We start from the raw sequence: 15,848 nt of genomic DNA, 5'->3' as shown, positions 1-15,848 counted from the left end.
TAAAACACCAGGCCTGAACAAGTCGAAACGCGAAGCACGACCCTGACAGCCTCCGCGTTGTGGCTAGTTGGCATGGCGCCGAGGCGTAAACCAAATTGTACTCAGCTGCCTGACTTGCCCCGGGGACTGGCCATTTCTTGACTGCGCGATGAGCAGGTGCGGAAGAGGCCGGTCCCTCCCCTTCAGCCCTATAAACCCCCTCCCCTTGTCCCGCCTCCACTTACCTTGGTCCAATCCTGTGGGCCTTCCTCACTTCCTTTCCCACAGAGAGACTAGACTGTGGTGAGCCAGCAATGGAGGGTCCTGCTGAGAAAGACAGTCAGTGCTGCTGAATGCCAACGTGGGAGTCTATCTCTTAATCTGCTCCTTCAGCCTTCCTTGTTTCTGGCGTGGGCAAGAGCAAGAAGCACACACCTAACACGGGTGGGACGTTCACGATCTGGTGCATAATCTGACACCCCCCCCACCACCAAAATCAAACATGGACACGGGGGGGGTGCAAGAGAAGTCTTTTCTCCCTGTGAAGATGGGTGCCCCAAGAGACATGCTAGAAGTGAGTGCAGCAGCACATACATAGTTTATTTACCTTGTCAGCAAGTTAATACTCTGGAACACAGGGATACCTGGGGACAATCCCCCTCATGAGGCAGTGGCCACACATGCCCCTCCCATGGCAATCTTCAATCCCAGGGGCCTTTGCCCAACTCAGGGAGCTTTAAAGTTCTGTGATTGGGACTCCAAACTCTGTACACCGGGGGTATCTCATTTCTTTTCTCCTTTGTTTTCTGCTGCCATTTTCGGTGGTGTTTTTTTCCAGATAAAAACAAGGTACCCCTATGGCTTAATTAGGTCTGGGAGAAGGGAAGCAAACGGACAAACTGAGATCCCATGTGACTTGTATGTCTTCTGCAATGACTCTTAGCAGTCTGTGGCCTGACCAACCGCAGTATTTGAAACATGTAAGCATTCAATACCATTTTTATTTTTTTACTTTCTCCAGTTTTATTTCACATAGCAAATTATGTCCTAACACTCAATGCAATAATTCTTTCTAAACACGCTTTATAATTATTTTCCAATTCAACAAAAGCACATTAATACAAAAAGAAGCAGATACTTAATTTGTACATCTCGCAGAAAGTTAGCAATGGCATATTTGTTATATCAACAATAGTGATATTTTCCAACCCCATATCGCACTCTATTCTTTTAGACACACCACACACACATCCTTTCCTGTCTTCCACACCTTCTCATCCCATGACCCACACTAAAAGCAATGGGAAAGCGTCTCAATTTTTCTCCCATTATGGTGTTGTGGGCTAGAATCTCATAACAAGGCAATCAACGTGTGTGGTGTTTTTATTTTTATTTTATTTATTTTATTATTATTTTTTGATGGAGGGTGGTAAAAAAGAAATGTCTGGTATTATTTTGCCATGGAGGCAGACTCCAGTAACCATGACTAGTTTCTTTAGGCCTGACTGTAGCCATCACAACCGGTTTCTTCGCGTCATCCAGCCTCCAAATTTTTTATATTCTTTGGGGCAGCTTGTTTTTTCTGTACTTAAGCTTAATCCTCCAGACCTGCTCTCTGTCCAGCACCTAGTGTTCTCTTCAGTCCGTGATCGTCTCCAGCTGCACACCCTGAATTCTCCAGGCAGATTATCCTTCAAGTCTATTCTCTTGTGGTATCCACCTCCTTGGCCACTTGAAGGGCACCTGTGTGATTTCAGAAGTCGGTGGGGGGACCATCTGATGAAGGCTAGCCCTCTGCAGTCCCAGTCCACAGAAGTTCCAAGAGAACCATTTGCCTCCAGGGACCGCAAACCGGTCCATCACTTTGCTGTTCGTGAGAGGGACTAAGGGAGCCAGCACCACTGGCCCTGCAGAGGTGAAAACACAGAATACCATCCAGCCTAAGTTCAGGTTGCTCCAGCAACCCAGACAGGGGCCCAGTCTTCAGGGTCCATTGAAATCCATCGTCTTGTCTTTCCTATGCAGTGGTTCTTAATTGGGGGGAGGGGATGGGGGGGGGTGATGTTCCAGATGGGCATTTTTACCCAGTCCTGGGATGATGCATCATCCATCTACCATTGTTTCAACTCTCCTGCACAGAACTTTAAGATATTTTACAATGGTGGTCTGTTGAAAGGTCTCTCTGACAGCTTGAAGCCATGCTCCTAGTTCCCACAGCTGCCGCATTGCTTCCCTCAAAACTTCATAGGGGAGCCCTTCCGGTCATTGGCCCTAGAGATTTTGCATCCACTCCCTCCTCCAAATTCTATTTTGGATGATCCTTCCCAGGCATAGTGCTCTGTAATTGGAGGGGGGGGGGGCTGGAAGAAACGCATGCGGATTTCTTCCCCACCCTTTCCTAAGAAGAGGCTCGAGTGGGGAGGGCTTTGATACTCCAGCTGGTCAGCAGGGTAAATAATGTAGGTCAGTAGGAGTGCACAAAGCCAAGAATCTAATTAGGAGCAGAGTCAGAGAAATATGACAAATCCTTAAGTGCCAGAAAGAGCCCCGATTTTATGAAAATGACAGCAAATCTGCACTCTGGAGGCATGTTTCTCTTGGGATTGATGTCGAACGCTAGTTTTGTGGCCCAACTACCACAAAACTGTACTTGGGTTATACATTATGGGCAAAATCTGAACCAAACGCCCTTTTTAGTTCAACACTAGAGATGTAGGGGGGGCCTGCCCCTTCTGCGGCAGGCCACCCGTGTGCTGATATTAGACTGAGCTGGATGGTAGTCGACTTGTTCAGCCCACCTTTATGTGCACACTTCATGTGCAGCCAGCATAGAGCCTCTTACCCCAGCTGCGCAGCAGCAGACTATTTTTAAAAGGTGGACATGGACATTTAGCACTGCTGATCCATTTTAGCAGGGTTTACAGTGAGGAGGGAGACTCGCTCACAGTAAAAGCCCAAGTGCAAAAAATCTAGAAGGGGATTAAATGGTTTGGTTCACACATTTGCATCTCATGTAGTGCAGTCAATGCTTGTAGATTGATGAAATATCTCATTGAGTTAAGTGGTTGGTACTGACATCTTTTTTGGAATTTCAGTAAGTCCAACTCATTCTTTTATCCTTGTAATGTTGTTATTCTTTAAACTGATGAACAGTGACACCCATCGGATAGTGTTGAGACAATGAAACTGGTATTCAGTGATGTAATAAAAATGTGTGCAACTTGTACTACCCCTACAGTTGGTCACTGTTCTAGTTTGGTTAATGGCAACGGGCATTGGTCGACTTTGAATGGTTGACTTTAGAAACCTGAACTGTGATTGAAAAACACTGTCCATGTTTCATATGCAGCACATTATGTTGCTGTGGAAAGTAATGTTGTGTGGTGTGAGCAGAGGGAGATGGAATTGTTGACTAAAGGATTGTGAGGGGAAGCTAAAATGTAGGGGCATGATGGAGGACAAAGCAACAGCAGCAGTCTGGGTAATTACTGGAAGAACAACAGATGTAAATCTAGTTCTTGTAGTTCTTATAGAAGAGGTATCATAGACAAGGTGAGCCTATATGTGGAATGTCCTAATATTAAAGTTCTGGAATAGTGCTATGGAGGTAAAGCACGGGCAGGGCATGGCAGTAGCAAATAATATTGTAGGGGATAGCAGGAACTAGGGAGTTTCTGAGCTACTACTTCCAAAATGTCCTTTTCTGTACCAGTGACTGCAGGGTGGTATGTTGAACAATTAAAGGGAGACTCATGATAACGTTTCCTCAGATGCCCTCTCCTGTAGATTCTCTGGTGGTGGTGGTGGTGGTGGTGGTGGTGGTGGTGGTCTTTCCGTGCAAAGTTATTTGTTAAGCATGTCGAGTTCTTCCTGCCTATGTTCCAGATCGTTATATGCAGGGACATTTGTGGTAGCTCTATAACGACTGAGGGTATTCCAGGTGTATGACGTTATTGATGGTGTCTTCGATTTAAAGAAAGAGTTGTTAACATTGCAGCCATGCATGAAAACCACTTTCGAGATTGCCCTCTTTAATGTAATGCAGAATGGTATTCTATTGACACAAAAAAACCTGTTTCACTTTAATGAGACTTTTCTCAATCAAGTTTTCCAATATTTTTGGGTGAATTTATATTGCTTTTTCGTACTGAACCAAATGAGACAGTTTAGCCAGTCTTCGTGGGATAAGCTGTTGCCTTTCTGAAAATCTTAGTTTTGTTGTCTGGCTACCCTGATAGAACTGACTTTAGAATTAGATTTTATATTGTAAATATAGGTAACGTGAAGGATTTGCCAAAGCTGCTTCCAGTGGGACCTATTGAGTAAAGTGAACATACTTATTGTAAGACTTGCTGTTTTGAAGCCTAAACGCTTCAAAATGAACGATATTAGGTGTTGAAAACTTGTTACCCCCCCACACCCTCCGCCTTCCCTCTGTTTTTGAGGCGGCCTAATTTCTTTGAAGCAACAATTTGTGGTCTCTTCCCTCACTATAGGAACTTTCATGAAGCATTTATGTTTTTAGTCGACTTTTGCAGTCGCAAGTAAAGAAAGCTTAGTAATGACTTGATAAGATAGTTATTTTAATTGTATATGGTTTTAGAGGCTTCCATTTCTCTATATTTATGTCCTTATTAATTAATTTCAAATTATATTTTAGAGTTTCATGAGGATTTCTTAAAAATGAATGCTTACCTATATTTTAAATTCCGAATTGTAACCAAGTCTTGGAGACAGTTGGTGTTCCATGGGCAGTATGAACTCTGTTTTCATTCAGTTAGCAGGCTGATAACTTGAGCAACATTGCTAATTTCTGCTAATGTACCGTGGCTTGCAAGGGAGTAGTGTCGGATTGAAACTGGAGAATATCTGCACCATGGGCAGAAAATGTATTCCAACATTCTATACTGCACTGTTAATTGTTTTATTAAATGTGATGCTTTCAAAGAAGGGTTGAAAGTCACAAATATTGAAGACTGAGGGCATCCAAATTCCTACTGTCTGCCCCTGCTGAGATCAAAATTAGAATGCATTTACCTAAGATATTTGCTGTGACAGTGGGAGGGGGGTTAAAAATGTGCCTAGCCTTTGTAACCGTTTCAATTCTATTAAGGACAGGGAGGCGAGGATTATGCTTTCTTACTTCATTTTAATACATGATTTCATCAAACAGGAGCCATTTTAGGATAACCGAAAAAGATAAACTACTATACCCAGAAACACCAGGGAACCCAAACATGTTCATTAGCCAGTCCGTTATGGATAACCCCAAACATAGTCCATCGTCGTTGTCTGTACTCCCTCTGTCTTTGTGCGAATCCTACCACAGCTCGATAATAAAGTGTCTTGTTTTGAACCATCAGTTCCCACGAGCAGAGAAGATCTGTAAATGAGTGTTCCGACCAAAAGCCATCATCAGATCACACCGTTAATCGTAGAACCAATAGATAAGTAGGTAAACCAACAGTACAATGTGCACATCTTAAGAAAAATTCAGCCAATAGGAAACCATTTACTTACTCCAGAACAGGGAGGGTAAGCGTATTATCATGAACACCGGTTGGGATAATCCTCGCCTCCGTGTCCTTGATAGAATTGAAACTTTCCATTACGAAAGCTAGACAAATATTCATTCTATTTCAGCACCGGAGGCAAGGATTATTCTAGTTTAAAGCTTGCTCACAACCAACCGAGCCACAACCAGCTAAAAATAAAACCTTTTAAAGATGGAATCTGAGGTCTAATCTACTGCATTCATTATGTCCTCCAAACGAGCCCCAAAGCAGAAAGCTTTGGAGGCCATTGCTCCTCTTGGTCAATGTTAACTAGACACTTTGGTGTCTATGCAAGCTTCCTGCATGACCCAGTGAACCCATTGGCTATTGGAGGTGCAGACACTGCTTTATGTGACTTCGTACTCAGTGAGGATCTGCCTTTTGCACAGGGGATGGAGTTCTTCAGTCATTTACTCGTAAGCCTTAAGGCATTGAACCACACACACGGTTTGGGAGCATCCCAGAAAGCCAGGTAATAGATTATGCAGGTGTTAGATATGGTTTATCTACTTAAAGTAAAGGAAACACCTTCCTGCTGGGGAGGTCAAGAACTTTCACATCGCTAACACGTCTGCATGAAACCAGACAATGAACTTTGTCATCTTGGCCAAAAGCTCTTTCAGAGATAGAAACCTATTCGGCTGTTAAGACAGAAAAATATTTAGAGCCTGGTTAACATCCCACAGTTTTGAGTAGCAGGGTTCTGGTTGAAAGGAGAGGTGAATTCCCCCCCCCCCCCCAATCCCCCTCCCTATCCCCCCAAGTGACCGGCAAACAAATGGATGTTCCCCTATTGGTGCGCCATGAATAGGAGCATGCCTTGGTGAAATGGCAGACTGAAAGGTATTAATAAATCGGTAGGCAAATAGTCCTTCGCTAAGCTGAATAAAACAATTGAGCCTGCTCTAAGTCTGTGCCCACCGGATCCACACCCCATTGCAAAACCCAAAGCTTCCATTGTGTCCAGGCCTACCAGTCGCGCTGTCTGCCCACGCTTCAGACAATAATTCACCATTTTGCGAAAGCCTTGGGAGCGCCCTGCGTCAACTGTAATACGCCTGGCCATCATTTGCAGGGACCCCTCTATCACCTCCTGGCATGGGGCTAGATCCAGATTGAGTAGAATGTGCAGAAAGAGGGGGCGTCCGATGGGAGAATCCTAGGAAAGTTCCAACAGAATCGGAAACCACCCTTGAGACTTCACAAGGCATTATCATGACCACCTTTGCCTGTTGTTGCCTCACCTGGGCTGGTGCGCTGGTGATCATTGAGAAGGGGGAAATGCATAGCCCTTCTCCTGACTCCAGTCTTGGAGAAACTCATCTGTCGCCACTGCTTGAGGGTCTGGTCTCCAACTGAAGAACTGAGCCTCCTGATGACGGAGCCTGGAAACACAGATCTATTGAGAAGGGACCCCCACCTCTATGAGAGCATTAGGAAGACCTGAAGATCCAGCTTCCACAGACTTGAGTCTTGGAAATGTCGAGTGCCTGGCCGCCACCTGGTTTGCCTGGCCCAGAAGGTATTCCTCAGTGTCGGAGACTTGATTCTCCAGGAAAAAGTTCCAAAAAGTCTCTGCTTACTCTGCCAGAGCTCTGGATGTGGTGCCTCTCAGATGGTTGATATTCACCATAGCTACGTAGCCCATCTTTAGAAGGGCACAAGACTGAATCCTGTCCTTCGTCCAGCAACAAACCACAAGTGAACCGGCAAGGAGCTCCAAACAGTTGTGTATAAGCTCTGTTATTGTGGTGACCATCTTCCCTTCTGTGGAGAAAGTTACACCTGGCACCTCAGCCTGACCTGCTGGCGTCAGGGTTCGACCTGAAGATTGCTCTCCCATTCCATGCCTTCATGTGGGTAAGCCACTAGTTGATTTCTTCCTTGGCTTCTTCCAACAGTGGCTCCACTTGAAAATAAGTTGGACCTTTCTGCAGGTGGTGCGCTTTTAGCTGCTAGAGAGCATGTTAGTCAAGAGGGCCCAGGAAGATCGCCTGGATCAAGGATGAAAGGAGACCCACAAGGCATGCAATTTGCCTGAGAGACATGTGAGGTTTGGCTATCATTTGGAGCAATTTGTGCCAGATCTTTGCAATCTTCCAAGTTGGAAGGCTGAGAGGCCATGATAGAATCTATAATGAATCCCATGAAAGTCTTTCTCTGAGTGAGGAACAGAAGTGATTTCTTCTCATTAATGACATACCCGAGGCCCTATAAAATATCTGAAGCTGCAGGGCAAGCTTCTGGGGGCACTGGACCAGGAAAAGAATGTCGTCCAAATAGACAATGAGCCTTAGCCCTTGTGCCGGAAGGTACTTTACTCCTGAATTGAGAACCTCCATGAAGCACCAAGGTGCCAGTGAAAGGTCAAAAGGAAGGGTGCCGCATTTGAAGGTCTGGGAGTGCCAGACGAACTGAAGAAACCCCCAGTGAGGTGAAAAGACCGGAACCATCAGGTAAGCATCCTTTAGATCTAGACACCAGCCAGTCAAATGGGAGTAAAACCCCTCCGAGGAGGTGAATGCCCTCCATCTTGAAGTGGCGGTAAACCAGCCACTTTATGAACTCCATGAGGATAATTACTTGTGTCCGTTTCTTTTGTCTACCAGAAAATTATTGCTGATAAAAATGTTGATGTATCTCTGCACTACAAATGGCCCCTTTCTTTAGGAGGAACTTAACTTCCTCATTGATAAGCATGACAGCATGTTGGGGAAAAAAGAGATGGGTCCCGGCTGGGACTTCTGCCAAGGGGACCCATAAAGCTTAAATTGGAAGCCTTGTACAGTTTGCAAGACCGATGCGTTTAAGGTGATAGAGATCCATAGTTGGAGCAAATGCACCAGACTGCCCCTACCCTTAATTGGGAAGAAGGAAGAGCACTCACCATTGTTAACGGAGTTGCAGGCTAGGCCTTTGAAACCACTTCTTCTGTGGATCCACTGGTCTCTCATGGGGTAGGAGGTGAAGTGCACACTACTTTGCCCCTGGCCATGCCTGGAGCCTTGTCCCATGAGGGGGGTGGGGGGGGTCTGGAGAGGAGAAACAACCTGTCCTGTGGCCCCTGTCATGACCGGCCCCATGGAAAATCCTCGGAGACCGATTGATTACCTTCCTAGGGTCCCTCATAATCTTTGTCAAGAAGGTGGCCTTTCTGGGGTCTATATCGAGGGGTAAGGGTGACTTTCCCTTCTAAAGAGGGACCGGGGCATTCTGGCCCAAAGACTCCTGTGAGCCCACGTCTTCCTCTGAATCCCTGTGGGAATTCCCCCCTGTCCTGTTGGTCTGGGTAATCAGTCTGTGAAGGCCCTAAATAGGCCTCTGGAAGCTCAGCTGGCCATCATGGAGGGAGCACCTGGGCCAGAAAGGCCTTCTTGAAATCACAAATGCTTTGTGTTCAACCCTGTATCACAGTTTCTCTTTTGTGGCATGAAACCCTCACTCAGGTGTCTGGGGGTGTTGGAAGGACCAAGAGGTTTAGGTGCCAGAGGTTCTGATCTGAGAATTTGGAAGCATTCACATGCAATCTGTTGGGGCTAAACCCCACTGGTGCACACAGCAAGCACTACTATGGTACTGGGGGACGGGCAGGTGGCGTACAATGTAACAGGCGTATGCGCCGGGACACTCACCCTTGTGTTTTACAGAGGGGCTGCCTGTGAACCGTGTCCTAAAACCAGCCTGTGCTGCCATTGATACACACCACGCAGGCGTCAAGAGTGTAGCTAGCACAAGATACAGTACCAGGGGGGTGGAGGTGGGGGGGGGGAGAGGGGAGTGTGTCAGCAGAATACAGGGAGAATACAGGCCCTGTTGTTGGGCATCAGCCAGGCAGGCAGGCAAAGCTATGGCATCTTGAGAGGCTCTGTCAGCATGAGTCTGAATTCCCCTGTGCACGAGATGCATGTTGCAGAGGTGTGCCGGCTATGGCACCCTTTAGTTGGCAGTGGACAGCACAGTGGGCCTGTGTATGGGGAAAATAGTCAGGTGAGGAGCACGTTGGCGCTCCCGCTACCTAGGGGAATCTAGTTTGAAGGGAAAATGCATCAAAGGTTGAACAGTGCAAGCATATGGCAACATAAGCATGAATAAAACCAAAATGAGAAAATAAGGGGAGCAGAAATGTTTTACTTAACTGCGTCTGCTGAACAGCAAAGAAAGAGGAAGTTCAGACAGCGATGATGGACTATATTTGTGCTCGCCCGTTAGTGATTGACTAAACATGTTGTTCTCTGGTGTTTCTTGGAACAGTTTATTTTATTTTTTTATCCTAAAATGGCTGCGGTTTGATGAAATAATGTATTAAAGCGAAGCAAGAAAAGCATAATCGTTGCCTCCAGTCCTGACTTGGAATGCATTAATTGGTTACAAATATTGCGTAAACCATGTAGGGTTAGGGTTTAGAGGAGGAACTTCTTCCCAGCATGCCAAGGGCCTTTTCTGCGTCTACACCTTTGGTGTTGACCCTTTCCACACCAAAACCGAACCTGTTGTGGGCAATTTAAAGTCTGCCACCCCTTTGCGAAACCACCTTGAAGCAGCAGCACGACATGGAGAGTGAGCAGATAGAAATTTTGTGCTCCCATGTCAGGAGTTGTGGGTGCTTGCTGAGTGTAATCCCATGCCCAAACAATTTGAGTATCCGGAATTATTTGCAAGTGAAATTATGTTAATAATGAATGTAGATCATATGGATGTTAGTCTGCCTTTACTGAAACCTACTTGATCTATTTCACACAACATGGCAGAGTTATTTCAAGTCTTGTTGACATGAACTGTTACTAATAGGTTCCTGTCTGTCAATGTATGGAAAAGTCTGTGCTGTATAGTAGGGTCTTTATCATATTTTTTTTTTTATCGTATAGAGCAATGATTCTCTCTAATTCTAGGATTGGGAATGTAAGTTCCAGGTCTATGTACACAAAGAAACACTAAATTTACTTTGTCAGGCACCCAGGGTGCATGCATATGGAGAGCGGTAGTAGAAGAGCTGGGCTGTACTGTGCCTTTTTAAGACAGTGAGCAAGCTGTGTTGAATCGTGGAACTTGCATGGAGGCTCGACACTATGGTACACTGAGAGACCATTAAGGTGCTCCATCAAAACATAACAATTTATATCCCTGCTCTACATAGCTTCGTGTTCTATCAGGACTTGCATGTTACCACACTGTTCAGGTCTACGCAGCACCCCCTTCTCCCCCCCACCCCCCCACCACCTCCCCCAGCAGCACTGGTTGTGTGCCTCACCTGTTCGTGGCAACCCAGTGCACCTGCCCCAGACTCCCTTCATCCCTCCAATCCACACTTTGTAAGATGGTAACATAAAGAGAGAGGACACAATTGTCACGTGGTCCACCAACTCCAGGAGCTGTGGACATCAAAAGTGGGACCTGATGTCTCAAGTGCTTAAGATCTCGTGGTGGCCCCCAGCACCGTTCACATTGGAGCCAGTCTTAGCAAGCTCGTATCTCGAGCCCAGGGTAGGCCAGTGCCTGCTGCTTAGAACTAGTGGCTGGAAATCTGGTGCTTGTCTTGAATGCCCCTCAGTGTGCTGCATTGTTGCCACTGTTGTAATCTAGTAAAAGCTGGTAGCAGTCAAAAGCTGATAAGCAGTGAGTGGCCAAAGTGTTAATCAGACCACAGTGAATGTGTTGTGACAATGAGCCTCCTTATGGTGCCAGTTGCTGGTGCGGAGTGCTATGATGATTGGGGGGCACTATGTCCGTAATACACAACCCCTGCACTTGCATCCACATGACAGCGGATGGCATGGCTTGCGGAAGGGGACCTTTCACCCTGCCCACCTTTGCACATAAACCTTGAGTTTATTTTTTTAGCTTCTCGGATATTTACATGCTTAGCTTGTGACTAAGGAGGGCAGTTTTAAACAAAAATAAGCTAACCTGTGATAGTTACCAGCCAAGCATCACGTAGTTTCGGAGAAATTGCTTCAAAGCAGACGAGGGCCGCTTTTGACCTACTGAATAGATAAGCCTCCCAACTTGTCATACAACCCACATACATACTCTGAGGTATGAACTTGCACAGAGACCAATGTCAGTTCTAGGCTTCAGGGCAAAATCCTCCCTGAACTTTCCCAAAAAGGCACTTGATGAAATACAAATGGAACAGGTCGACTTCATGGCAGAAATGATCAGCCCTAGGGATAGGTAGTGGTTTACTGGTCCTGTTGGTGTCCTTGCATTCTTTTACTTGATGTAAAATGCTGTTTGGGGAGGGGAGGAGGGAAGGTGAGTTCAAGGTCTTTCTAATTCTGTCCTCCACACCAAATAGTTTGAAGCGGGCCGCATGCTGGCACCTCTATTTTCTTTGTACCGCTCATATTTCCTTTGCTATTTGCATGAAGAGAAATTACCCCCCACCCAAAAAAAAAAAAATAGGTTTAAAAGTTTGCTCACTCTTTTGTATGTAGACCATATAGTTTTATTTGATTAAACTCCCATTGGTCTTCATTCAAGTCTGAACGATCTGCATTGTTTTGCACAAAAGTTCTTTTTAAAAGTGAATATAGCAAAAACTAAAATTGTACTTTTTTTTTTTTTTTAGGGGGAAGAAAATTCCCAAGATATACCTGGTATCTGTGAAATGAAAAATTAGAGAAAGTAAATAGATACGCATATCTTGGCAAAACCTTCTGTGAAAACCTAAAGGATGAGGTGCATACAAGTAATTTATGTAACAAAGCACTAGGCCATGCAGATTCATTGCAGATCGTTTACTGTTCTGTGGGTAGAAGACATTTTGATCGCCTAATCTAAATTTCTAAAAAAAAAAAAAAATCCCCATACATTATCCTACGCATTAGAGCACACCATGGTTGAATCTTGGGCATTCTTAAACCAGTTTGGTGGGAAAATTTAATAGAAATGTTTGCTCACTACCTTCAGCCATTCCGGTCCAATTAAGACTAGAGCTTGGTTTAGTGGGTGTATTTGTGCAGTCCTTAGTTAATGTTCTTCAGTGGGGAGGGGTACAAAGTATTCCATCCCAAAGTACTTCCCTGAGATTACTGCTTAGAACAGATTTTGTATAATACTGCAACCTACACAATCTTTGGGCGTAAACTTGTCTCGAACTTTGGAATATATTGAGTGCAATCTGTCTTTTAAAGGGGTTACTGCCAGGCCATCTCCCACTGTTTTTAAAATTTCAATCTCCACTCCTTAACATCAAGTTGGACAAGGATCACGGACTCCCTGAAATCATATAACACTGTAATATTTAATTGGGACTATTCCAGCCATATCTATTGTTGCAGATTCTGCATAGTGTTAGTACTATAATTTCAGGGCAATACTGGGCACAGGGGAAATCCCAGCTAGTTAACTCAGCATCTAGCAAAACCATAATTCACATCTTGACTAACGTAGTAAGCATTTAACTGTGGCTTCATTTAGTGCTGGACATAAATGTAAAACATAAAACCCCTTGAATACATGCAGAGTATAAATCACAAATTTGATTTTTGGTGGTTCTTAATCTATTTCACCAATACATTATTTAAAAGAACTCTTCCAAAATGTATAGCCATATATCATATCATATATCATATCATATCATATAGAGGCAAGCTATTGTGAATTGAGACACTAAGCCCGGACTGTTGGGGGTTTGACCTCCATCTTTCATCAAGTCAAGATCGTACTACTTTATCCAGGGTTCCCAGATCTCATAAAATCTCCTCTGGCATCCTCTATGCTTTTAGTTGACCTTCTCGACTGCCATATATATTCCGTTCCTCCACTCCTAAGGGGATGAAACTTTGGAGGCACCCAAGTGCTCAGCCACATCTCTTTGCCACCACCAGACTCGATTGCAGAAAAGTAGCTTGGTATGCAGAACTTCCACATTCATGGGTATCCCCATATTTAGGCTCAATTGGAAAGGCCGCTACCCTGATCTTGCCCTATTCTGTCAATATTGCTCACTAGCATGGTTGTATGAGAGGACAGTCCCAACACATATGCAGGAAGGACCCTATACCTCCCCTACATCTCAGGAAGTCAGCTCTCCAAAACTTGTACAATCTGGGTTGATCATAGTAGACCCAATGCGGAATTTTAAACTGTATGAGCCTTAATCGTCATGTAATTGCCATCTCTCTTGTCCATTAAAGCCGCCTCCCAATCCATATCATCCAGGTCTCCCACTTCATTTCCCCCTCAATTACGTCAGGGAGTCGGGCGTGTTATAATTTTACTGGTGTAGGAAAACATCTTTTCTTTTCACCCAGGAGCAGCATACCCACTAGTGGTGCATATTTAGGTATTGTGAGTTTACAGATCTTCTGCATTCTATGCACGTCTAAGCTGAATGCACTTGAAATAGTGGGTGTCACTGAGTTGGTAATCACGCTGAAGGGTATAAAGCCACCATCTTCAAGGAGATCACCAAGCTTAGATATCCCATTGAGGTACCAGGCCCTGATCCCTTTTAACTTCCCAATTTCCTTAACCCTCTTCCCCGTCCACAACTGCGGGTCTGTGTTTCTAGTCACCCAAGTTGTAAATTTCCCTGCCTTAATCTAAACCTCCAGTGTCACATGGGTCACCGGCAGCAGATGTCTTGCTCCCTTTCACCCATAAAGGTAATGTCAATAAGACCAGGAGTTCTTTCTAGCACACATGTGGGATGGTCTGCGGTCACATTTCATTAATTATGATCAGGTGATCCGCTCAGTAGTAAGCTCAGAGGTCTGGGAGGTCAGTTGTAGGAAGCTGGCTCTTTGCACAGTGTATTTCATTTTGGCCCACTATAGAAAGAGTCCAAGCAATCCCCAGAAGTATCACATAGGCACAAATGACATCTCAAATGCTCTTTTGGGTAGTATGTTCGAGCAGTTGGGCATATCAGAGGGTAGTGCTAAGCATGTCAGGCACACACTCATGCAGTTAGTGAGACATGCCCTCAAAAGAAATCCACCAACAATTCATAAAAATAACACATACTTTATATAAACTTTGATAACAAAATCACTGGAGTCGGGTGAATACTTTCTGAGTTATGAATTTTTTTAGAGTTTTCAAAGTCCACACTTGGTGCGTTTTTCAGATGCGGTAATGTTATCCTATCGAGGAAGAACAAGCACTGCATACAGGTATAGTACAATGACTTACGGGACCAATCTCCTGGACTAAGGGTAAGTAAGTATGGGGCAGGGTCCAAGGCCACACCAACAGATCATCTCGGGACGGTCACAAAGTTGCTGCAGGGGCAGACTGAGTGTCCGGGCGGATGACGGAGGGGGTTCAGTTCTTCCATTGCTCAGGGACTTGGGGTACCAGTGGTCCTGTTCTCTTCGGTCCAAAGTGTCAAGGTGCAGAGGTGGTTTTAACCGTCCGGTTTGTCACCGAAGGCGGTTGCGGTGCAGGGGGCCCACAGAAACCGGCTTCAGTTACAGACTGGTGGGTGGGGGGTTCAGTCTAGCCATACCAACAGGTGGGGTTTGGATCTGGGTCTCATGATCCTTGGATGTAAGGACACCAGTGGTCCTCTTCTCCTTGGTCTGGGGTGTCTAGGTGCAGTAGACCGTCGGGTCTCCGTTACTAGAGAGAGTTGTGGTGAAGGGGCATGGGGTGTCAACCAAATCAGGCTACAGACTCTTGTCAGTAAGACCACAGAGAGCAGGCTCTGGGTGGGCTTCATCTCGGGAGGGACTGGAGACCATGCTGACACTGTTGGTCCACTTCAGCTCAGGCTAGGTGACCCTGATACAGTGGTGATGTCCAGCGTAGAGTTTTTGGTGGTTCCGGTCCTCACTTCTTCCTTGGGGGCCTGCAGGGGAGCTACTCTTCTACTCCAAGGAAGTTCTTCTTGGCGATTGGTGAAATACTGGCAGCTCTGTTTCTTGGAGGCTGCAGTGGCAGGACCAGGGCAGTCGCTCCTTGAGGGTCAGGAGTAGCAGGGAGGCTGGCAGGGTTGGCGCCAAGTCATTCATGCTCCTCAGTTCTCAGGTTCAGCAGGCTTCCTGACCTCTCCTTTTCAGATCTGAAGTCCTGGTATCAGGCGGTCCCCTAAATACAGAACTTGGGGGGCATTAAGTGGAGTGAAGAGTAGTAGCCAGGAGGATACTTACACTTGGGGTCACTACACCCCCTAGATGACTACTTCCTGTAGGGAGTGGGCATCACTCTGTCCAGAGTTCCTAAATTCCACCACACACAAGATGGCAACTGTTCCTAGGCTGTGTCCACTTTGGGCTGGTCAACCTAGGGGGCTGTCCAGCCTGGAAATACAACACAGCCCCTGCATAGTTAACTTTCCCATCTGTTCAGGTGCCAAACTGGCCCTGC

The 15,848-nt window shown here is 45.6% G+C and overlaps 1 protein-coding gene across 4 annotated transcripts in view; it reads left to right on the top strand.

Moving 5' to 3' along the window:
- The window catches only part of LOC138294138 (E3 ubiquitin-protein ligase TRIM39-like), a 431,514-nt gene that overhangs the window by 46,206 nt on the left and 369,460 nt on the right, over positions 1–15,848 (top strand). For 2 of the 4 annotated variants that reach the window (XM_069233334.1, XM_069233335.1), the window contains exon 2: positions 12,103–12,212. The exons of the other annotated variants lie outside the window; for them this stretch is intronic. The gene's annotated coding sequence lies outside the window, so the exon portion shown is untranslated. The remainder of the gene's footprint in view (positions 1–12,102; positions 12,213–15,848) is intronic. 4 annotated transcript variants of the gene reach the window in all.

This window comes from Pleurodeles waltl, chromosome 4_2 (assembly GCF_031143425.1).
Source record: "Pleurodeles waltl isolate 20211129_DDA chromosome 4_2, aPleWal1.hap1.20221129, whole genome shotgun sequence".
NCBI classification, from domain to species: Eukaryota; Metazoa; Chordata; class Amphibia; order Caudata; family Salamandridae; genus Pleurodeles; species Pleurodeles waltl.
This window is presented reverse-complemented; position numbering and strand designations above follow the sequence as displayed.